Source organism: Pseudoliparis swirei, chromosome 7, assembly GCF_029220125.1.
Source record: "Pseudoliparis swirei isolate HS2019 ecotype Mariana Trench chromosome 7, NWPU_hadal_v1, whole genome shotgun sequence".
Taxonomy (NCBI): domain Eukaryota; kingdom Metazoa; phylum Chordata; class Actinopteri; order Perciformes; family Liparidae; genus Pseudoliparis; species Pseudoliparis swirei.
Genome location: NC_079394.1, coordinates 24,881,170 through 24,907,117, shown reverse-complemented (window position 1 = coordinate 24,907,117; position 25,948 = coordinate 24,881,170). Strand labels below are relative to the sequence as shown.

At 40.8% G+C, this 25,948-nt stretch overlaps 1 protein-coding gene across 1 annotated transcript in view; it reads left to right on the top strand.

Moving 5' to 3' along the window:
- The first annotated feature begins 1,600 nt into the window (after positions 1-1,600).
- Positions 1,601-25,948, top strand: part of gpat2 (glycerol-3-phosphate acyltransferase 2, mitochondrial) — a 104,219-nt gene continuing 79,871 nt past the window's right edge. The window contains exons 1-2 of the mRNA XM_056419730.1: positions 1,601-1,657; positions 5,017-5,078. The gene's annotated coding sequence lies outside the window, so the exon portion shown is untranslated. The remainder of the gene's footprint in view (positions 1,658-5,016; positions 5,079-25,948) is intronic.

Genomic DNA, 25,948 nt, shown 5'->3' with positions numbered 1-25,948 from the left:
ACAGGCCATCAATCCAAATCTTGGTGTCCTTTTAGAAGATGTATTTAGTCCAAGTCCTTTCTGCTTTGCAAACTTTACACTTGTTGTATATGCAGGGGAAACTGATTATGCACATCTTTATGCTGCTGGCTAATGCTGAACTATACATCTGTGTGTCTCACCCTCTGGTGTTGAATTCAAATGTTGTGTAAGATGCATAAAAGAAGATGTATGTCCTTGTTTGTTCATAACAGTGTGGTTAAATGATTCTAAAAAGATAGCAAATGGCAATAAAAAGCAAAGCACAATATCGGCAGGAGATTTTGCTTTCCTTCTTGCACAATAATAAATGCACGAGTCAGCTATCATTCATATATACATATATATATATATATATATGCTAATAATGTTGAGGACAATGTAGGTTTTTGGGATGCACATTTTTCAATAAATCTTTTTCTATGATGCAGGATTTTTTTTCTAGTGGAGTTAATAACATATTAATGACTCGGTGCCGTTAAGTCTCCCAGTAAAGCCAAGTTCATACCACTTGACTTTCGAGTTGTCAGATTGCTGTATGTTCCCACTGTCTTGTAATCGGTAGTGATGCACCAACTGCGAATTTTTCATATTCAATTTAGATAGGAACACATTACGATAGCATCATATATATTAATATTTACCTTTGCCCCAAAACATTTTTTACAGGTGCAATTGAATGCACGACTATGCAAGTCATAGTGACTGTTGGCTCAGTTATGAGCAGAACTGTGCAGGGCAGAGACCCCGTGCTGTTGGCCGACGGGTCAAAGTCATTAATCTGAGCAGCATGCACTGGAATCAATTATAAGTGTCGGATTTCAGTTCGTTGTTTCTTCACATCTTTTTCTTTCCTGCAGTTGTGACACATTGTGAGCTTTGTTTTGTTTACTCACCGACACATGTTGTGTGCGTGGCTTTGACATTGCTGCCTGTGCCATTGTGTGTGGATACGTAAAACTATCATACAGTGGCAGCACAGGATATAAGTATATCGAAAATATGAAAATACTCAGCTGTTCATCGGGGATGATAAGCTAAAAATCACAATCTTTTGATAAGCAGCCAATTGAGCGGTGCATCTCTCATAAAAAGGAGGAAAGTCAGATTTGTTTTCTTAGGTAATAGCAAAGTAAAGTACAATATATGTCAATAATGACACCAGGTTTGAGGGAAGTATGAACACCTGGATTGTCATCGTCGCACTACTCACGCAACCACATAAATGCACAGGCCTGCCGTGACTCAGGCCCGTTGGGCTGATGATGTAAAAGGACCCAGGAGGCTCGTGGGGGAAACAGATAAAATACAATTTGCAGTGTAAAATAAGAGATTAATATAATGATGAGCTTTCAATTTAACACTTCTAACTATTAATCAAAGTGACAATTGACAGATTAATGGATTATCAAAAAAGTTCTTCCTTACTGCCCGATTACCGCATGTTGTGTTCTTGTTAGTTTCCTACAGTGGAGACAGAAGTCTTCTGTGTAAAGAGCGAGAGAATAATAGTTGACACAGACATTATCAGCATATGTTACATGTTCGGTGTTCTACGTTTTCCTTTTCACTGCAGACTCACGATCGTCTTTACTCCAGAGTCAAAGGGATGCGACGGATCATCGATCATCCCTTCAAGGTTCGATATACAATCCCATCGGCACAGGGCTAGGTCACACATACCACACGTATTCATTAATTAAAATATTTGGCATAGTTCCCAACAGACATTTGCCAAAAAACGGCATATGCTGGCTAATGTAAATACTGCTCAAAGGCCTCGAGGCACCCTGCTACGTGGCATCAGCACTGACTTCAGCGTTGCTCCGACGTGGGGCCACCCGGGTCAGTTTTAACGGGGCTGCCACAGGATCATAAATAATGAAAATGTAATTATGAAACCTTAAATCAAATCATACAACTGCACCAAATAGCACACATCTGGAATAAAAACACAGTAGTCGGGGATCTTGTGGAGATGAGACGAAGGCATAAAAGTATATATTCACAAGTGTTTCAGCTCTGTTCAGACAGAATTATTTAATACATTATTAAATAATTCTAGCAGAATGACTAAATGATGTAAACAATAATAAAAATGAACCAGTGAATGATTAAAACCCTACATGAACTAATATCTATACTATATACTGTTGAGTGTTGACATGAAACAGACAGCCTTTTTAACAAAGCAAACTCATTCCCCTGCCATTCTGTGATCGGCAGTGATCTGAACTGATGGAAGTAAAATTGCATGCAGAGATGATGAAATCCAATATCAGGAATGTAAAAGCGCTACTCGTCTCTTTTGACATGATCTTAATTACCAAGAGCACCGACCACATCCGTGGCTGGAATAAATATTGTGTAGCGGGGGGGAGAAAACCTTCCCCCGCACAAAAGTGTCCTCTGAATGGCTTGAATATGAATTCATGCACAAGTTTGATCACACTAATCCTAGAAATGTGAATATAAATATATTTTACATTTGGGTTATTTTAATGCCCTTTTCCTCTCTTCACTGAGGTCTGGTGCATTTACGCCGTCCAAACCCTCTGCTGTGTCCACATGAACAATCGATCGTTTCTAGGAAGCGTTCCAGTCGGTTATCCGAGAAGTCGGGACAGTACTTTAGTTCGAAAATAACTTGGCACACTGAAAATGCAACAAACGGACCACTGCAGACATGCAGTTTACCCAGAGTTATTACAGAGTAAACTTATGATGATAATCATCATTGTGTTGTTATGATGGCATCAAACTTTTTACTTCAGGTGTAGAAGACACAGCAATGAGTTAGTCTTGATTTAAATGGATTAATGGAAGGAGGAAGGGTATATTTCATGTAAGTTACTGTCCTGCAAGGCCGTCTTGCTGCCATGTGCATGGGCTGTAATGCAATGATACTGTCATTTTATTTCCCTCATGTCCCCATAATTCTGGAGATATACATTTACTTCCTGTGGGCAGAATCTCTGGGAGTATAAATCCAGGAGATAAGCTTCCTCTTTGTTAGGCTGTGCCGCTGCATTGAGGAGATTGTTTATAAACAATGTTGACATATGACAGCGTCCGGTCCGGTGTATACTTCGCAAACATGCTGACTATGATGAGATTGGACAAAATATTAGTCAAGCAGAAAGCAAATAATAACAGGAAGGGGTTTTTCAGCTACGCGTCTTAGTTTTAATTAAGCTTGTGTAGCTTATTCTTCATAAAGCTCAAGTCTGTAGTCTCTAAGAACATTTAATTAGTTTGTCAATAGCAATGATCGGAAATCACAGTTTAAAAAAAATCTCTTGGGCAACCTGTCTGTGTGTAAAATTGATAGTTGCATGGACAAACTGATAACTCAATCAAGCATGCAACTTCTCAAAGTGTGAAAGATGGGACAACAAGCTTCGTTCAGCCCATTTACGGATATTGTTTCATCAGAATTTGAGTGTTGATTCCACACAGGCCTGTTTTCAAGAAGCACGAGTCTCCGCTGATTGAGTCAACAAAGCTGAGTCCAAATACAGCGCGGCTCACGCCGATTAACATTACGTTCATTCATGATTAGAATGTCGTCACAACAGTTTGTAAAAAGCAGTCGGAGCTGTGTGATAACTGATGCTATGACCATCGACAGGGCTTCAGAGCTAAGACTTAGACTATTATTATATTCAAAAAAAAAAAAAGCATACTTGCCTAGAGAAGATATTACCAGGAGAGGAGAGAGGAGACTGATAGTAGTAACTCATGCTCATGAATACATTTTAATATAATAATTCCATTGTGCCATTTGCAGTCTGCATCATGTTCTCAGCTTTTGCTTCTCATTTCCTGGCGAAACACCCAAATAACGGAGGCATCTGGCTAAAGTAGCCTTGTTATTTTTCTCTTCCGGTTTGAACGCATTTGTATTCGTTTTCTCGGCTTTACGCGAGTCGCGTTGTAACCGATGTTGATATTTAATGCCACAAGCACTAAGAATGTCTATAGAAATGGCAATTTTCTCGCTCTTGATCTCGTTGACTGAAAATTGAGAGCGTTTCAAAGTTCCTAACAATAACTTTAAGTTACCAAAAGTTACAGGGATGATTCAAGGACTCACACTGAATCAGTAACAGGTTATATCCCACTTGCAAGATTTATTTTTGGACAAGAACATTTTTATTTTCATTTTTCAAACACCCACTTGATGTGTGGGTTGAGGTTCGACAAAAAAAAGATGAAATGGTGAAAATAAGAGACATTAAAAGCACAGCTGACCCCTAATGCAATGTGTTTTTAAAGCTCTGAAAGGATCAGCGATATCACGTCATTTCACCCTCTGATGGCGAGGAGAGGAGGGAAGCCTGTATCCGTGTCATGTTGATACACAAGCTGATCCACGTTTTGAGTGCCCGCATATGTGGGTGAGCGCGGAGCAACAGTTGCCGGTTAAATGGATTGGCTCGATTAAAGTAAAAAGCAATGTCCATCCGGGCTGGTTTGCTGAAAGCGTGCGATTGAGGGCGTCGGCGAGCGTTTACACGCACATCACGGCTGATGGAGGAGTTTGTTCACTGCAATCAAATGAGCTGTGAGTCAGAGGTTTCCTCTCCCTCCCCCTCCCATCTCATCCCTCTCCTCTCTAATTTGTCTTCGCTCTCTGCACTGATGTCTTCCCTATTATCTCTGATTCGGCTTGTCTGGTTGTGAATACCTAATCACCCTGAAGATGCCACACTTTGGCTCCTTGAAGGCTTCATTCTCACTCCTCATCTCGTGGTTGGGCTTTCACACAGATGTAAATATGCGTGTCATGACCTTTCTTTGCTTGCCCACCCGCACTTGCCCATCTGTGCAAGTTTTGAAGGGATAACACAAATACCCTTATTTTGATAATTATTGATTTGCGTCATTTTAGATATCCCCTCTTACTCAGATTGTCTCGTCTTGAATGCTCCGATATCGTTCACCGAGACGACTCGCAGGCTCCTAACATGTCCTTTTGGTTTCTTTAAAGCGCAGCGCTTCAGGTCCCGCCACCAGTCGCCCTCGTCAGACAAAACCCGCTGCTGCCTCGGAATAAGGTAGGACAAACATTCCTCTTCCTTTTGCCAACAGCACAACACGATGCATAAAGAGCCCACTGGGTCTCGGCCAGTATGTTGAAGAATGCGCCAATTCTCAGTAAAATATGCAACCAAGACATGAGCATTTATGCTTTCTGTTCGCTGATCTATGATGATGTTCCATTGTAATCAACCAATCCGTGTTTAAATTCAAACGAGGCGTGCTACTATCGATGGCATCACCGCTAACGAAGGAACATTATGATGCATTCAGGCTCTGTTTAGTGAAAATGTGTTGACAAAAAAAGAAAAACGTGCTCAGGGATCTCCAAAAGTTATATTTGCGCCCTTTGTTTTATTTTGTGAAATTACAATCTGTGATCCGCTCTGTGACTGAAACTGTGACTTTTATGATCCGTTGCACCACTATAAGCGACCACAGCAACAGCGTACCTTCATCACTATTATAGCTTTTCTTAGCGGGGCAAAACAAACGTTCTTTGAATTTATAGCATCGGTGGGCCATCAGGGCCAGCTAAGCTTTCTCTGCTGGCCTAAACAGAATCACAAAGCAATTTTCTAATTTAATTCGACATGTATTATAATAATTTTTCCGTGTTAGCTTGTTTTCTCGTTGCACAGCTCCTGTCTTCCTCTGTTGCTCTGCTTTCAGTGCAGCTTGTTTTTAATATTGTCTTTGTGATAATAATGTTGCATTGTCCGTTAAGCATGCAGCGTCCACGTCATGCCAGTGTTTATTTATCTGCACTCTGCAGTTGGTGTAATTAAAGGTGTTTCGCTTGTCAAATGTTGTAGTGTTATGTGAATATGAGGTGTTTACCCGAAACACATCATAATGTAGCTGCGGCGTCATAATTAGGTTATTAGGTTGTTCAGCTGTAGTCGGCACAGAAGGCCCGGGTAGGAAATGCACGACCAGCCACTGATTTGTAGTGCGGCCCGTTTCTGTATGTGAAAATCAAAAGGGATGATAGTTGAGATATTCGACTATAGATTATGTATGATCTAATATCATGTAATATCTAAATATAATGACATCTCTTTGAGTTGTGCTACTTCGTGGTGCTGGTCATATGTGCGTTAGCTGTCTAAATTCCACTCTCTCTGTGTTCACTGCGATTGGAAACACAACCGCACTATAAACCGTGTACAGGGAATATGAATACAGAAATAGATTTCAGATAAAAAAACTAAATACATTTTAAAAAGTAACTGGGCTATAGCCTATTTGCATGTGTTCTTTGATGAGCTGTGCCTTGTGAGTGTCTTGTGAGTGCCAAGGGAACTGAGGCAGTAATTCATGGTATCTGGTGGGCGATGATTGCATCTGTCTCCCTCTACATGAGTGCTCTCGAGGGAATTGTGTTAGTTAGTCCATGCATGTTCATCTGGATGTGTGTGTGCGTGTGTGTGTGTGTGTTATAGCTGCACGTGTTCTCAAAACCCGGTTTGCAGTATTCATCTAGTCAATTGAAGTATCTCGTTTCAAAATGTCTTTTAATTCATCTTTTGCCTCATAAGTTCACTATTGTAAACATTTTGTTTGTGTTTGTGCCATGAGACTCGTCGCACTTTTCAAAAGAGCTCTGGGATTCTGAACAATATAATTAGATTAAAATAGTTTTTGCACCCAATAATTTGAACAAGGATAGCAACAATGTTTTTACTTCCAATTGATGTTTATTTTTTATTTAATTAATTATATTAGTAGAAAAAGCGTAAGAAAATAGTGTAAAATGCTTGTCAAAAGTTCCCAGAATCTAAAGTAACATAGATTGCTTGTTTGTCTGACCGACAGCCTAAACCTAAGCCTATAAAAGTACAGAATTTCCCCCAGCAGATGTGTGATAATTGACCGAAAATAATCCAGGGTTTTTCCTGGGTCAAAATGGGTCTTCGGTGCTCCCAAAACATTTTTTTTCCGCGGTCTCTATTGCTATATCACCGTAATTAGCAGGCATCTATGTATTTTTTTTTGCTTTGTTTCCCATAAATAATGGAGGCAATGCTTGAGGAAATCATTTTGCTAAAATAGATAGGCTAATAGATTGACAATTAGAGATGCACCGATCAGGTTTTTTGGTGCCGATCACTGAAATCAGTATCTGCCGATCCGGTAATACCGATCACGGTGTTGATTGAAGCATTCTATTTATTGTGTAGCATTATTGCCTTGGACTATGAGGAAATACATATATAAAGCACCTCAAACATGAAAGAAATTACTGATTTCTTTAAGCATTTTGGACTTTTATTTTGAAAAATGACCTAATTGATACATTAAAATTGTTTGATTGCTATTGTAGGGGATTTCAGATATGTATGGAACACATCTGCATTATTCATTTCCTGGAGCTCTTGGGGAAATCCATTTACAGGACTTTGTTTAACATACAAAAGTCTGACTTATTTTGATCAACTCTTCCTTGGTACAGTAAAAATGTTTTAATGTGAGCATAATTTAAGATAAATCTCAGAAACGATCTCTAAAGATACAAAATCAGTTCATTGTTTACTTTTATATGCTAGTGTATGATTTGTCGTCATCTTATTTTGAAAAACGGATGTTGTTTCACGTGGTTCTTTCCGCTAACTTTGCAAAACCGGATGTTGTCACATAAATCCTTCCGCTAACTTGATCAAAACCCTCGCGCGCTCCCGATCGAATGCGTTTACCGTGAGCATCAGTCTGTAGGGGCTCAGACATGTGAGAGTCGGCTGAGTCGACCCAGAGATTCAACTCGGGGGACGGGGACGCCGCTCGGTGGTGAGGATCCCCTCTGACCTCTCACTCTGCGGCCCTCGCCGGGCGATCGTCTCCGATGCGCGGCGATTGAAACGTCTCTGATAGTTCTCGCAGATTTTATGTCATCTGATCGGCCGTTTTGAGAACGCCGATCAAAACCGATAATGGGAATATCAGCCGATATGGATCGACGCCGATCAGATCGGCGCATCCCTATTGACAATAGTCCAGGTGTATTCGTGCACGTCGGGCTGTTGAGTGATCAGCAGCTGGCCGCTCTGTCCATTCGCGCACCTCACAGTTGCGTATTGATCAGACAAGAAGACACGCTTATTAACTCGATTACTATTGATCAAAGCAGAACGAGGGTTCGGCTGTAGCCTACTTGAAACATACTATTGAGAACATATTCGCTGACATGCACGTGATGAACAGTTTTTTTCCTGTTTGTTTTTTTTCATCGCGGACTTTTTTTTGCCTTAGGCGCTCGGGAAAACGGTGTAGGCGCGCGCCCAAATGTTCTCTATGCAGGAAAAACCCTGTAATCATTTATATTGATTGACTTCAACCAGTTGCTTTCTCTTTTATTTTTATTAGCGTTCGACAATTACTGTTTTTAAGCAAGCTTTATCAAAACCTCGTGGGACTATATCGTGTAGTTGCGAGTTACTGTAAATGGTACAGACAGCACCGCCTTTGTACTCTGAATGCCATAAATGTCATGGTGGAGATGTCCTGGGCCTATAACATAAATGTTATTAACATTTATTGATTAGTTACGCTAAGGTTTCAAAAGGGAATGCGCAGAATGAAGTAGCATCGCGTCTCTGAGGGAGTAACAGTTGACTCTAGGAATACATACAGTATATGATGCTCTGGACTACCGACCATTAGGAGTTTGATGGGTAAAACGTACACTATCTTTACATTTCTAAGTTTTGGATTAGATGCTGGCGGATAAAAGATCACCAAATAAAATATTGATATTGGTGCAAATGTCGGCCAACATTAAAAAAGAAGATGTTGAGAATTGACACGATTTAGAAACGCGATTTCATAGTTTGTCCACCAGAGAGAACTTACAAGTTGAACCAAAATGTCCCACTCATTGTGTTTGTATGTATGTTATGTGTGTGTGTATATATATATATATAAATAAAAGAATATTGGTCAGTGTATTGTTTTACTCTTAAACCGTAATATCCTTAATGAGCTTTGAAAAAATCAGTTAAAAAAATTATTCAAATAAAACAAATCCCATACCTGTTCTTTCTATTACCAAATTTTATTTAGCAAAATTGTAGACCATTACAGCAACGCATGCAATAACTTTAAGCCTGTGACTGAGAATGTAGAACATTTGTTTTAATGGTCACATATTATATTCAGTCCCTGGGTGAGCGCTGACTTAAAGAGCTGATTGTACTTCTGTCTGTTTGTCCACCGCAGTCAACTAACACTCTACCCTCTCTCTCTCACCCGCTCCCTCTTCCTCTTCCTGAGGCAGAACCACAGGAACAGGCTCGAGGGAGACGGTCGGAATTATTTTCCTCTCTTTTCACGTTTGCCTTCCTTTAAAAAATTAAAAAAGAAGTGAAAGTTTATCTCCTCGAGCACATGCTCTCACACAAAGCTGGTATTCTTTCTCTGAGCTGCACATCGTGTCACACTTGCTAGCCAGGAGACAGTGGGTGGGTATCTTTGGCCTTGAGGGTGAAAATGCATCTGTAAGTATCTCTTTATCTTTCACCCCCAAACCGCCATTTCCACCATGTGCCGTGATCCACCCCTCTGTCTCGCAAAACTTGTAAACAACTATTCCTCTGAAATTGTGCTAGTGGTAGAACATTTTTTCTTTAACTTTTTTTAACAACAAAAAAGACAGACATCCCGTACCCCTGTTTCTTATTATATTTCGACGCGTGACGTCTCGAGGTTTCTATGAAGATGAACTGTTTCCAGTAGCTATATGCATTTAGAGTCTGAGCATCCATGTTATTGATTTAAAGGATAAATTAAGCAGATCTTGTAAATGGATAGCGACGGATACATCGGATACATTGGCTGTTACTCATCACAGATGCACCGGTGTCGTTGTAGATGCTGGCCAATAAGTCACGTGGACTTGTAGAAATGTTTGTGGTAGTTTAGAAATTGTCACGCAGTTGCATAGTTGGCCCACCAGGCGGCACTGCCAAGTTTCTTTTTTGACTTTAAATTGTCAAACAAAGCTTTGAAGCTGCGATGACAAACGACCAATAGGACTTAAAGTGGAAGTTAAATGACGTCTGTTCCACGGTTAGACAGCAGATCAGAGACTCGTGTTATTTAAGATACAACATTGTTCCGGGTGTAAACATCACATTCCGTTTGGAGATTCTGAATTAGGAGCGTTTTCCGATTTGGACGTGGGATATACCGATATTATCTATTATCTAATATTAATTTCTTCATTTTTTCAACTTTATATCAAAGGAAGGGCCATTTGCTAACTTCCTGTTTTAACACACGCTAAACTACAAGCGACGTTTCAAACTCGAGTAGACTCTTTTCCTCAAAAGACTCAACGCTTACTCCGTTCTTTTGTGCCCAGAGACTGCATACGAGAAGGTTTGACATTGAGTTGCAGAATTAAACAATATGGCATTCGTGAGGACAGCTACAAGTACGCGAGGGCTGCCTGTTACACCATAACACCGGCATAAAAACAAAAATTGAACAAAGCGTTACGCTGAATTATCGCCATATTATGCAGAGAGGGCGTGTGGTAAATCACCTGAAGTGGTGAACCCGTATTTATATTGTATTTCAAGTGCAGCTTTCTTTTTCTTGTAAGTCATAGGCCCTTCTTCTCTCCTTTTCCCCTCTTTACAAAGAAGGTCTCGCAAGACGGTTGTTTACAAATTTTTACTCTCTTGTGGGCTTCATTTTTGGGGTAACATCATGTGACCAAGACAAGCGTCTTGACGTGTGGCAAGAGGCAAAGAGGGATGTACCCGGTCATTTTCTAAATAAAATATATTTCCGACCGTGATAATAAATTAAATATTTTTTTAATTCTTGCTTTCTGTGCAGTGTGTGGCCCTCTACCAAAGGACCCACAAACCAGTACTGATCCGCGGCCCGGTGGTTGGGGACCACTGACCTAGCGGACAGGATGAATGACTTGATACTGACTGATGTCTGTCATCGATTTGCAGGGTTCGTACGGTCATGGAAAACCTGGAAGTCATGGAATTTTAAAATGGTCATTTCCAGGCTTGGAAAACTCATGGAAAGACCGTAAATCATAAAAGTTTTGGAAAAGTCATGGAAATTTGTTATCACATGTTCATTTACGCCGAGTTTGAAATAATTAATATGTTTTTTAAAGAAAGACGCTCAAAATATACGCCGGCATACGCTCTCAATACGCACAATTTTCAAAAAATGTCATGTTTATACTGAGATTTCAGTTTGGTCATGGACATTTGGTTTAAAGTCATGGAAAAGTCCTGGAAATCCATTGATCAAAATGTGTAAGAACCCTGGATTTGTTTCAAGAGATATATTGATGAGTTACATTACTGTTGCTGCTCGAGAAAAAACATTTAGCCAATTAGTGTTTTTAAAATTCTCAATTCTCACCTAGTTCTAAATATTAAAGTCATCCAGCCTGACAGAGGAAATGTACAGCTAATATCCACACTTCAATATTTTGTTTATTTCAGTCGTATTGTCATCACGGTATTGAACAATATCATCGCACATCGCCAATTTCCCTCATGTCACGCAGGCCTACCTCCTGTACCCTTTTTTAAAATTAAATAAATGGCAACCACCAACCCAGTCTGCCACCCCACAGCATAACAGCCACGGTTATCATTTCATCCATAAAGTCTGCAGCAGAACATTCTTTTCAGCTCCCTCAACCACACAGGTGTAGGAAGACCCTCAGCTGTTATTTGCAGAGAGTGCATTTCATAGGAGCCGGATCTGTCGTGCGTCAAGGACTCGCTGACGTCAATTCACTTCCACACTGGTGACCTCGGTGTCCCGGAGTCCTTTTGCGGCGCTTTGTTTGTGCCACTTCACGCTGTAGTGCCAGCAGTAGCATCACAGCTGTGTGATCTGGAAAGGCACTTGAAGTGTTTATTTGTTTCGATATTCCTGCAGGAGTCTGCTTGTTTTTACAGTGCACGGAGCTTCATACCTCCACCAAATTAACTCTTGAGTGGTGTTTTTATAATGTCTCTCGCTCTGCCTCGCTATTTTTCAATTTCACCGCCCTCTTCTCCCACCGCTCTTCTCCCTTTTTTATTATTCTGTTTCCTTTTTTTTCGCCCTCTTTCTCTGTTGCTGTCATCTTAACCTCTCCCCCCTCCAACACTACGCCGGACCACTTTGGAGCCAAAGTCTCATTTGTTATAATGTTTAGGCATAGCCCTGATAAATTGTTTGGCTTGATCCCGGAGAGCAGGCCTGCTATTGGAATGCTTTATCTGATTTGATGCCGTGGGAAGCACATTTGCCATTATTTTTATGTGATTAAAAAGGGTTCTCATGGGTAGGCGTTTCATTACAGTGTTCCCAAATCTCAAGCCCTGATGGGTTGCAATTTGCTATCTTCTTTTTTTTGTTTGGATATAACATGCACTTTCACAGTTAAATCATTTGTTTCTTGTGTGTATATATATATATTTGTACGATATATTCATATGTGTGTGTGTGTGTCTGTGTGTGTATATATATATATATATATATATACATATGCACATAAATAAAGTTATTTTGCTTACATTCTTTCAAAGTCAATCATCCACCAAAGCATGATCTTGTTGCCCTCGCATCGCTATGTTGTCGTTAGCATGGCGACAGGGGGAGGGCCCCATGACATTAATCAGCTGCTGCACAGGACTCTCAACTGTGTGTTTGTATGTGCATGCTTGAGTGGAGTCAAGTGTCATGTCCAACTCTGTTTTTCATCGCCGTTAGGTTGATAGTTGCTTTTTTTTCAGTCCAGTGTCTTACTCTGCTCTAATTACGCTACTGTAGGGTTGAATGTTATGTTCCCACCACTAAAGAAGCAGACTTAAAGGAATTTACAGAGAGCATGTAAGATAAAACCGTATATTTCAGGTCAATGTCAGTACGAGGGGTAGGTAGATCCCAAGTTTCATCAGGAAACACTATTCTATTTATTCTTTGGACGACCATACAATACTTAACTGAATTAAAGATGTCTGGAATGATACAATGTCAATTATGAGGACCTGTGATGAAATATGAGTCAATATCATATTCCCATTGAACACAATAATGTTATTTTTCTGCGTCTCGTAACAAATACAGATCTAAGCTCAGATCAAGTCGGCAACCCCATTTAAAAAAGATTTGTAGTGGAAATTAGGCTCATTGCAGCCACGAATACTTATACAACTTGATGGATCACGTATATTTGCACTAATTCAGTCTTGCACAGGTTGCACGTTGTTGTTTTAAAAAGATATGCCATGTAAAACTCTTTATTGGAAAATAATTGAACTGGTTTTGTTTATTTTTTCCACAGGTTGCACTTTATTGTTATCTTTAAAAAAAATCTGTGCAAAATCTGTTAATTTGGCAACAAAAAGCTTTTTTGTAGCCAACATTTTTGTTATTTTGGCACAGATAGAAATTTATTTATTTTAAAAGCATATTGAGCCAAAATATTTTAAAATGAAGCAACATGATGTTTGAATTTTGTTTTGGGGATTTAAAGAGACGATTGAGTGCAATAAGTCATCACGTCAACATGATCCGAAAAGAAAGTAGCCGTAGCTTTCTGCTGCAAAAGTAATGAACTCGTTTTAGATCAATTCAAACAGATCACGCAAACAACAATCTTCTGTGGTCATTACGGGGAAATATTCTGGTGCCACCAACTGCTTCACCAAGTTCTGTACAGCACATGACGTAATAAAGTTATCATTAGCGTACAGTGCGAAGATACAAAACAGTCTAAATTTGAACACAAGGATTACGTTAAAATGTACCACCGCCCAATAACATTTTGACTGAATAAAGCATGAACGCATCATAATGTCACCCAATAGACCTGATGTGTGTCAGCAGTTATCAGTGCTGCCTACATAACTCACTCTCCTCCTACCGAATTGAACAGAGATTTGTTTCACAATGCAGTGTTATCATTAGGGATGCACCGATCTGATCGGCGCTGATCCATATCGGCCGATATTCCCATTATCGGGTTTGATCGGCGTTCTCAAAACGGCCGATCAGATGACGTCACATCTGCGAGAACTATCAGACGTTTCAATCGCGGCGCACCGCAACGGAGACGATGCGCCCGGCGAGGGCCGCAGAGTGAGAGGTCAGAGGGGATCCTCACGCACCGAGCGGCGTCCCCGTCCCCCGAGTTGAATCTCTGGGTCGACTCAGCCGACACTTACATGTCTGAGCCCCTATAGACTGATGCTCACGGTAAACGCATTCGATCGGGAGCGCGCGAGGGTTTTGATCAAGTTAGCGGAAGGATTTATGTGACAACATCCGGTTTCGCAAAGTTAGCGGAAAGAACCACGTGAAACAACATCCGTTTTTCAAAATAAGATGACGACAAATCATACACTAGCATATAAAAGTAAACAATGAACTGATTTTGTATCTTTAGAGATCGTTTCTGAGATTTATCTTAAATTATGCTCACATTAAAACATGTTTACTGTACCATGGAAGAGTTGATAAAAATAAGTCAGACTTTTGTATGTTAAACAAAGTCCTGTAAATGGATTTCCCCAAGAGCTCCAGGATATGAATAATGCAGATGTGTTCCATACATATCTGAAATCCCCTACAATAGCAATCAAACAATTTTAATGTATCAATTAGGACATTTTTCAAAGTAAAAGTCCTAAATGTTTAAAGAAATCGGTAATTTCTTTAATGTTTGAGGTGCTTTATATATGTATTTCCTCATAGTCCTAGGCAATAATGCTACACAATAAATAGAATGCTTCAAACGACACCGTGATCGGTATTTTCGGATTGGCAGATACTGATTTCAGTGATCGGTATTATCGGTGATCGGCAGATACTGATTTCAGTGATCGGTGATCGGCACCAAAAACCTGATCGGTGCATCTCTAGTTATCATGGGTTGTGGCCTGGAAAGCATTGGGACGGATCTATGTGGGCCGTTACAGCCCTGGTCAGGATGCTTCCTGGATGTCTCCCATTGGTGCAGAGTAGATTTTTGTAATGCCAACCTCGAAAGTTAGTCACACTGGTTCCATCAAGAAAAACTCAATGGGATTTTTCGATTGGATATTGGATAATATTGTGTAAAATAAGCTCTGTGCCAAGCTAACATTTATAATACCAACATGTTTTGTTCAGACCTTCACACGGAAACACTATTTTTGAAGGGCATATGCAATCGGCAGAAGTAAAAAGCTAACAAACTACATCAGGGTTGCATAAGCCTGAGAAATACACAACTAGCCAGTGAAAGTAGACCGCCAAAGAGATGACGTTTAGAAATCTCCTTTTGTCAACATTTAGCCGTTATTTTTTTATATCGTAGAACAAAAACATTAATAATCTCTTCAGTCTGTGTTAACCACAGACCTTAATGTCGGGCATCGCACCAAAAAGCCATAAAGAAAACAACAACATTGACTTTGACGAGGGAACCAGAAGTGCTCATATCCGGTGTTTTCAGAGAACTACCTGCACCACCCTATTGTGGCCAGGTCCAACTGGAAGAAACCCAGAACATACTAGAGCGATTACATACCACGTCTGACCTGTGAACACTTTGGGTTCCCAAAGGAATCACTGAAGGAGAGGGTTGAGTTGGGCAGAAGGCATGCTTCCACATTGACCAGGACCCTCGGTAAACCGGGGAAGTGAATGGGCTGATGGAGGGATTGGGCAGTCCATTTGTTCCTAAGCCAGTGCTGGCAGGTTCAGAATGCTTATCATCTTTCAATGAGGAAAGCAGAAACAAAAAACACAAACAAACAAGGCCAATAAATGGCTTTCCCTTATCTGTTTGTTTTTGTGCACTTTCTAGCAATTATTTGCTGCAGCTCTGCCTTCTGTTCACATCAACATGGAAGGACAGTTGGAGGGGATTAAAATCCGGACCGGTGACAAATTTTAAGAAAGTCTTGCTCAATGAGTGTACAAACATAACATGCAGATACGATAGAGGAGACTAAGCCATCTGCCAGCCCACAGAGAGTGTATGAGAAGGCATACGAGTAAAACTGAATTTTGAGGGGTTCTTATTGCATGTTAATTTGACAATAGCAACCTGCCTATTTATGTATTCAGTACTGAATAGACTTGTTTGCGCAAACCCAAAAAACTAAAACAAATTCTTGCCTTTAATTTCTCTTCAAAGTATAATATATTGCTTACTCAGGTACAGTCGTTCTTTTCCGATATGGGCTGGTTTTGATTCACGGGGTACTCAAACATTCAGAATCAATTAAAGTCGGTGACGTCGTTCTGAATCGCACAGCACACCTGAATGCTGTTTTATCTTTGAAATAGTTTTCATCACATTAAACCCAACGTTCACAATGCATTTCATTATCGTCTGTCGCAATTTACAAATCTACAACTTCCTAGTGGCACATCTCATATGATTTGACAAATATTAGTTTTATTTTCGGCTTTTTTCCCAGCCTTAGGCTAATTAATCGGGTTAACAACAGGAAAATGAGACCCAAGATCGCCGTCATGTCATCAATGCACCAGTGCAAACCAAAGCATCAAAAAAACAGTCGAGAAAAATGTACATTGTGTTTTTTTGCTGTTTTCCTACTGTATACGTCATTGTCACATTAAACCCTGATACATGTAAAAACACAACTTTTCTAATTTTGCCTATTAACATGACTGCAATGGATTTCAAATGAAGCGGTCATTGTGTGGTTGAAGTGTAGACCTTCAGTGTTAATTCAATGGACATTACAAAACTATCGCATTAACCGTTTTAGAATTACAACCATTTTTACACAGTCCCCCAAAGGCTCAAAAGTAATTGCACAATTGTCTTACAAATGGTTTGATGGGCAGGTGTGGCCGGTTATTTCATGACAAATTAGGCAAATAAAAGGGTCCGGAGTTGACTCAAAATGTTGAATTTGCTTTTGGTAGCTGGTCCAGGGAACTCTCAGTATGACGACCAAAGAGGTATCAATGCAAGTGAAGGAGGCCTGTAAAAGGCTGACGAACTACACAAACCTATCAGGCAGATAAGAGAAACATTAAGGTTGACTAAATCAACAGTTTGGTACATTCCTAAAAATAAGTAATGCACAGTCATGCTCATCAACACCAAAGGGCCCCAAAGACCACGGAAGACATGTAAAGTAGATGTAGCCGAATCATTTATTGGTGAAGAAAAACCCCGTAACACTAATACTGAGGTCAAAAATACTCTGGAGGACTACCTCCTTCAGAGTATTCATGTCATTGTCAAACTCTACAATTAAGCGATGCCTTCATGAACCTAATTTTACAAACAGGTGCAAGTCACTGGTAACAGTGCAGAACAGGAAGGCCGGATTAGACGACAGAAAGCATCTGAATAAGACAGATCAGTTTTAGTTTTAGTTCTTTTGAAGATAAAACCACCAAGATTAACTTAAACCAGAATGACGGGAAAAGGAAAGTGTAGTGATCCGATGCAAACCACATTATCTAGTTAACATGGTGGAGGCAGTGCTGTCGCATGGGCTTGTATGGCTGCCAATGGAACTGGGTCACTGGAGTTCATTGAGGATGTCACAGCTGATGGAAGTAGCAGGATGCGTTCTGAGGTGTTTAGAGCTTTACTATCTGCTCAGATTCAGCCAAATGCTGCAAAACTGATTGGATGGCGCTTCTCAGTAAAGATGGATAATGACTCAAAACATACTGTGAAAACAACGCAAAAGCTTCTCAAGTAATGGAATATCCTTCGAGCTTTTCATTTACTTAAGATACTAATTAAATACACTGAATAACACTGAAGGCAGAAAGAACCACAAACAAGCAGCAACTGAAGGAGGCTGCCGTAAAGGCCTGGCAAAGCATAACAAAGGGAAGCTTAGGGTTTGGTGATGACTTCAGGCAAGTATTAAAAATAATCATTATATTCACTATGTAGTTTGTCCAATTACTTTTGAGCCTCTGAACATGCGAGGGACTGTGTAAAACTAAAAATGTCTAATTCCGAAACAGTTTATACTTTATTGTTGTTATATCCATTGAAATAAAGCTGAACGTCTACTCTTCAACCACATATTGACTGCTTTATTTAAAATCCTTTGCAGTCCTGTAAATAGAATAGTTGTGTCTCCGTCCATATAGACCGAATTGTATGAGCCATTGAAAAGCTGAACACGCGCAATGTCATCCAAGGATTTTATAATGTTTATTGGGATCACTTATCTTATTTTTAGGCCACATATTTGATAATTCAATCTAAAACATGCAATGCTTGCCAAGTTTCTGCTCCTCAAATTTAAATCACATGTTACACAATGTGTTGATTGTGAAAACAAAATGTGCCTTTTCTCCTTTTCTTATCTTGGTACAAGTTCTCTTGAACATTGCATCAAATTCTTAGAGCAAAAATAATGAAACACTTGTGAATCAATGGGTACTAACTCAAAACAAACAAATCATAGTTACGAACAAAAATAAGCCATGTTGTTGCTTCAAAGTCCATAAAAACGTGAACTTTGAGTATCGCGACCAGAATGGCGGTTGTTTTCTGTAATTTACTCGCCAACGACGGCATTTACTCGCCTTTGGCGACTGGCGAGTGTTCATTTCGAGGCGCCGTGTGCTTGTGTGTTCTAACCCTTCTGTTACCAATCATTCAGTGTTTAACGTCTCTATATATGATTGACATCATGTTTTTTGCTTTTTTCCTAATTTACACATTTATTTGGGATGATATTGAGGTCACGATAACATGTAATTTTATAATCTTCAAAAGCTTTAGGGCCCTATTATAACCATAGCTGTAGTAGTGCAACAAACACTGATAGTTCACAAGGACGTGGGGGAGGGGAGATATGGTTCCCATGAAGATATTGATAGTTCACACAACATGGGCAACATGTACAAGTTTGCACAGCAGCCTTCTAAACACTTTTTTTTATTTAAAGGGCTATTTAGGTAGTCAACAAACGCATAAAAAGTACCTGACACCTAAACTTGGGAAATAATTTGAATTATAATAATTTTCTGGAGGTTTAAATTGCTGGAGTCAAATTGACCTCAAGGGTAAAAGATGTTGGTACATTTGAAGAGAACAGGAGGGTTAAGTTTGGGCTGGATTTTAGCTGCGTTCAGCAGGATCAGTGAGAGCTCTGAACACGGCCAAGGCTCTGGACAGGATTCTGCCCCTCAGACATCAAGTGTGCTGAAGAGGAAGAAAAGCAGTGTGCCGGCTTTAGAAAATCCTCCAGGAAGATATAGTGTTTTTCCAATTACCCGCTGTTGTCTTTTCTTTCTCGCTCTTTCTTCTTCCCCTTGTACTACGGTGATTAAATCGGCTGAGAAATGTAATATCAGAAGTTTTAGTTGATTTGATTCTTTTGAGACACAGGCTGAAACTACTTTATTTCAAATAAAAAATTGATGATTGTTTTTGGCGTTCTCCATCCGTCATTTTTTATTTTTTAACAGCTAATGGAGAAGTCATGGCCGCAGTATGAGCAGCCCAAGGTAGCATCAAATGGTATTGTTTGTGTTGCATTTTTTAAAGTGTTTTTATTTATAATCATGAAGTCTTTTGAGGGAAACTTAATTATAATACGCACAGGATATCCCCTCTGTGGTTTCATTTCCATTCTCTTATTAGATTTTCGCCAGATTGATATTTAAAGTACTATTAAATATGCTCGAGCAAATCAGTTGCTTTAGTGGTTTAATTTAACAAGAATGTTGGGAATATTCCTACTTAACCTGCAGAGGAAAATGGGGTTGGGAGTGTGGGGGGGAGATGAGAAACTGAAGTGTTTCATAGATGAACGTACAAACAGAGTAGTGGAGAAGAGAAGCTGACACAGCACAGATATAGAGCGGATAGAGAAATGGTGTGGAGAGAATAAGCCGGGGATAGACGAGCGAGGAGAGGAAAGTAAATCAGAGCTCCAGAGGACTGGGAAATTGCACGGCCTCTACGACTCGGAGAGCCGGGATGCTGATTGATTGAGGAATGACTAGTCTGTTGTTTATCACTGGAGTTAAGGTGGTGTTAAGAAGCCTTATGCTGCGGTGAGGGAGAAGAATGAGACGGGTGGAGGACGTATGGGGAGGGTGGACGAGAGGAGAAATAATTACAGCGCGGTGGAAGGTTGGCAGCTTCGGGCTTTAAAGTGAGAGGCACATACTTTAGAGACTATTGACAATATGAAGTCATACGTGAGAGTTGTGAATAGAGGGGATGACTGGGTACAAAGAGATACACCTGCAGTGTTATTTGTTTCAGTATATCTTTGTCTTGTGGATATCAAGATATTATATATATTAAAATCCCTCTAATCCTGATTTTCGCCCATTGTTTATAGTTGTTTATTTGAAGAATTTGTTATATTGCAAACAATCATGTAGTCTCTACTTTGAGGGATTAAACGTATAGAATGTTTAATCCCTCAAAGTAAAGAGTTTTGTTTCCCCTTTGTGGGAACCCTCTGGAGATTAATTACATAATGCGCCGCACTCACTCAAGCGATATTTATAAAAAAGACAATGTGAGGTATGGGCCTATGTTCTAAAATGTTTAAATGTATTTTGCTTCCAGCAGGCGTGTTTGTCTTGACACGCAACCACAGATAAAATGCCATAGTGGTCGTAAAGAAGTTAGGAAATCTCCGGCGGGGATTGCTTCCATGGTCGTCTTATGCAAAACTGACAACCTGCTCGTCAGGAAATATAGCCACGTATGTTTTAGAGCTGCACTAGCGTGGCAGTGTAAAGGTGTTGTAAGCAATTCCCCCCAAGCTTAAATTAGGCTCATAACAACATTCGAGTGTGTGTATGTGAAAGGTTCATCTCCATAAGCCCCCGATGACGGCAACAGAACGGCATGCTAATTCTTCCCTTCACTGGTAGATGTACATTACTTATGTTCACACGGTCATGAATGTGTTATAGGGAGAGACACAGAGACACAGAACATCGGAAAGTCAAAGTGACTATTTACTCAGGTATGAGAGAGTGAAATTATAAACTATCTGATTGGCTAATATTCAGTCAGCATCCTATGCAGAACGCCAGAAAGCCTTATGGACGGATGCATTAGATCTGCTGGAGGCACCTTCAGATTGGTTTCCTTTTCTTTCCAAGGCCAGGTTTTATGAAATCAGTGTCGTTTATCTGAAATAGTTTTACACATTGATGGTCCAGGGACCAATAATAAAGTCTGCACAAGGAATTGGCAGCGTGAAGGACTTTTAGAGTCTTTAATTTAATTGTCAACCGTCTATATTTGCATGAGGAGTTGAAGGAATCCGAAAAATGTAATTTAACAATTTTGACAGTCGGGGTCTGTGGGGAGGTGAGAAGATATGTAGAATTTGAACTTCTCTTCTGAAGCCCTCTTTACTTCCATCACGAACAGGCGAGGGTAATACCATAAAGAAGTATCAAAGCATTGTCAGCTTCATCCCGCCTTCTAGTGAGTCTATTCTAAAGGGCTAGAAAAACTGTTGCCTTGAAACGAAGTTGGTCAACATCTAAACTAGGTTTGGTTTACAAGCCTATTACCCCCCCCCCCCTCATTCTGGAGAGTCTCTTATATTTTGAAGCCTCTGAGTCTTAATCCATCTCCTTATCAGTTGATCCTACCTCTCGGACAGCCTCTTCAGCGAATGAGGGTACAGAGTTTTAAAAAATAAATAAAAAATAGACACGCAGTTTAAGGGTGTGTCAGTCGGCAACTGCAGATAAATCTTGTCCCCACAAACGACTGTCAGGAATGTAATGGAATTGCTTGTGTGATCCATTTCCAACCCTCTGAGAGGCTTTAGCCATGTGATCGCGGGGATAACATCTCACTCTTGTCTCCGCAGAATACCAATGTCATACTTGCCCTTGCCTCCAACTGCAGCACTTCTACACAGATTAGATTGAGCCGCCAAACTTTCTCTGTTGCTGATTGAGAGGAAATTGCGAGCTGGATGAGTAATATGTTGAGGTGTGTTAGAGAACCTGGAGGGGAAATACAAAGTCCTGAAATTTGTCTGAAAAGCCCAAAGGTTTTCCTCTTTTGTGAGTTTCCTAATTAAACAGGTGTTCCACTTATCCTGCTGATATGAGAGCTGGGAAATGACTCGACTCCTGCCTCATTTACATTCACGTGAAACAAACAGTCCTATAAGTCACCGGCCCTTTCATTACACTTCCAGTCATTTGACTTGGAACAATGTGGTTTCCTTATTTACTGCGGCGCAGATTTAATCTGCTTTCACCCACTGACGGCGATAATACAACAACCGATTAAAGGTCACATGTAAACAAGTTCTCTCATCACAATTTACAGGTTCAAACTGCCATTTCAGGATCAGTCAAAAAAAGACGATGTAATAAACATCAAAATCAACATATAAAAAACTAAACGACTGTTCACGATGCGGTTGTGGAGCAGCTGAACGACCTGACGGCTCACGTCTGCTGGTTGTCACATCAGTGCAGCATTCCAGCTGGTTTCTGTTGGCTGTCGGCGCATGCGATACAAATATTTGTCACACGCTCTTTAAATGCTGATGCATATCGTGTCTCAACGTTGAATGACTGAAACCAAAAAAATAACTAAAATCAGACTGTCAGTCTCACAGCTTCACGAACAGGCTTTGGCTGTTAGTGATACACATCTGTATTTGTATATGTATAAATACATGCATTACTGTATGACTTCGCAATGCAGGTTTCTGACATCACATTTATTTTAGCTTTATTATACTCAAGACAATTACCTCTGGAGTTCTCCTTAGAATGTTGTTTGTTATGCCAATGTACGGCCCAGATGTAGGGAAATCCTACTTTTAAAGATATTTAAAGTGTCTAATCGATATTTTAATCGCAATACATCGAACGACCGCTTGTCGTAATGAATGTACAGAACAAATTACCCAAATATGCTGCTCGCCCGAACCAGGACCACGTTTGGGCATATTGCTCAGCGGTCGGCCTGCACTGGGCTTTCCTTTCATTGACCTTTGTGTCATTTTTAGAGAAACGGCTCGGAAAAACACCCCACTCGCCAAACAGCCCTCAAAGAGAAATGATCACTTTTTGTAGGTTTTAAGAAATGCAATTAGTATACTTAATTAATATATTTAATTCACTGTTTATTCTATGTTCGGTATTAATATCCAAATCCACGGCAGCAACATAGCCAAGGGATTTATTCAAAGCTATCGCTCGCTTACTGTATATGGACTAGCATCACTCTCAGATACTGTATTATTATTATGTAATTTAGATGTTCATTGTTTTATTTGACAAATACATCAAAACTAATTCTCATAACAGATGTCTGGAAAGGGTGTATTGCGTTCCAAGATGGCGTCCCATTCAATCCCAAGTAAGTCGTTCATGGGCTGCGTACGGCTAATACATTTTTCAGGCCATGTGGCTTAAAAAAAAAAAAAAAAAGGCCCATGCAGAGACACTGCTGTCATTTATTATTCAAATGTCAACAGCGTTATCCCGGCACGTACTGTAGGACCGCCTTGCTACCAAAGGTGTGTGCGCTCTTGTGCGAGTTTGCAATCCGGTGGCACACTTGGCCGCGCGCTGCACCCACCGTGCACTCCCTCTCTCCGCCACGTTCTGTGTGGCTCCTTGTTAATGGCTTCCTTTGTAACATAGATTAGGCTTGAAAGGCGGGTGATAGTGAGCACATGATTGAGGGCCGAGAGACGCACAGTGAGCATGATGGATTCCTCTATCATTAATACGGACGGCCGTGCCGCAGGAGCTCCATCATGTCGGGTAATTATATTGACTGAGTCCGTCAGTCAAGCATTTCATCAGAGTGTAGATTTCGCGGGTGGTGTGCATCCGTGTGCCGGCTGTAGAATTAGCCGTGTCACCCAAGGGCCGGTCCGAGGACTTTGGCTGTAATTAAATACTGTGTGGCAGCAGCATGTTTCCCATTAGGCCACCAGTGTCACGTCCCAGCCATGTGACCTGTGGCAGTCTGGCACTCTCGCCCTATTTTTAAATAAAAGTTGAACAGAAACCCTCGTGCAAATGTTCCACTGAGATATTTGGATTTGCCTGTAGCGTTCCCATTCTGCAGCAGCGGCTGTGATCCAAAAAATAGAATAGGTCAGGCATAAATACCCATTTATCTTTTAAGTTTATGTCCTCAGGTAAAATGTTCTGCGTTTTGGGTTTTTAATGAATTACATTTCCGGAGAAAGATTCACTGCACAGATCCAGGATGCAGCTGCATCATTGATTGCCTTCAGGGAGATTCTGAGGAGCTGAACACCATTAATGCCAATGTTATGTTCTGTGAAAGCACTTCAGAAAAGTACAATTTCTTCCCAGACTCTAATGTTTCTTACTCTCAAACCCCTCGCCACGTCCGTCTCCTTTGTTCTCCCTGCCACTCTGTCGTCCAGCGTGCTGCATTCCCTCTCTTTTGTCTCTTGTTCCTATTTTCTGTAATGTTATTAAGGGGCTTGAATGGCTGTTTTTTGAAGGGCTTAAAGCTGCAGAGGACATTATGGCGTGCTGTAAGACGGTGGGATGGCGAGGACCGGTTTGGAGGCAGAGAGGGGGTGGCGGTCCCCTATCTTGCCGTACCTGTACTGTTGCAGGTTAAGTGGCGCAGGACATAACCACACGTCACGGGGGAGATGAATTGGAGGAAGGGGATTATTTTCCTTTCTGCCATGCCAGCTGGTGCCTGTGGCCCAATTCGTGTTAATTGGGTCTATACAGGTTCTGATCGCTCAACAGCACGCGGGTGAGGCAGTCAGCGATAGAGAGGAAGAGGCACACACAGCCTCTCTCCCAAGGCATCCTGGCCATTCGTTTCTCTATTTAGTGCGTCACTGAATGAACAGGCTGTTATTAAAACTGCTCTTGTCTCCGTCGCTGGAAAGTCCCCTTTCTAAAAGACACTTTGGTGGCTTTGGGGTCATTTTCCACAGATACTCTTGCCACGTAGTTGACAGCGTTTCAGGCGGGCTGAACGGTAAGGGCGTGTGCATCCTCTTTTGCATTTTAAGTAGATTTCTCTTTGAAGACAAACAGTTTCTTTTACGCGAAGTAATGATGGATCACAATGTTAAACGGGAACCAGACACTTTAATAAAAGAGAAATATTGTGTAGTATTAATTTCTATGATTTGTTTGTGACTTCCCGCAAACATATCCCGAAGGCCGACATTTACACACATTGCGCTGTCATTTTTATAAAAACAAACCAGCAATTTTGATTGTTGACCTTTATTATTTCCTGTCGCCGGAGGAGAGCAAAAGGAAATATTAAATCTACTCTGGCTTGATCGCACGTTTTCACTGAAAATTGGCAAACGATGATCGTTAGTAAAATATAATCTTTATGACACTAAACTGTGTAATTAATCCACGGTTCACATGCATAGTTCAACACCCTTACACCACCAACTGTCAGTTTCACTACAACCAGGTGGGACACGGGAGCTGTGGATGGAGCAAGATGTGCTGGTGGCACAGAGGTTAACAGACTTCACTGATTACGATTGGAGAGAGAATTTCCGCATGACAGGGCGTCAGTTTTTAACCACTGTGGGACCCAGTTGAACGGTTCATGAGACCAGACCAAAAACAACATGAGCACCAGTTCTGCTACTGATGAGGGTTGCCATGGCGTTGTACAAACTGGGCCATTGTGGAGATATCGCTCACTTGCTAACCAGTTTAGGGTTCACACAATCACAGTAAGACCAAAAGTGTGTTGCTCGAAGCTGTGAGCCACTGCATGACGGTGCCAAGCCAAGAGGAACTGATCCAAAAAGACGTGTGCTTCCAACGTGCCTACGTGCTCCCGCGAGTGATCGGCCGCGCAGACGGAAACCACGTGCCAACTCTGCCCCCTAGGGACGGCTACCGAGATCTGTGAGTCGGAAAG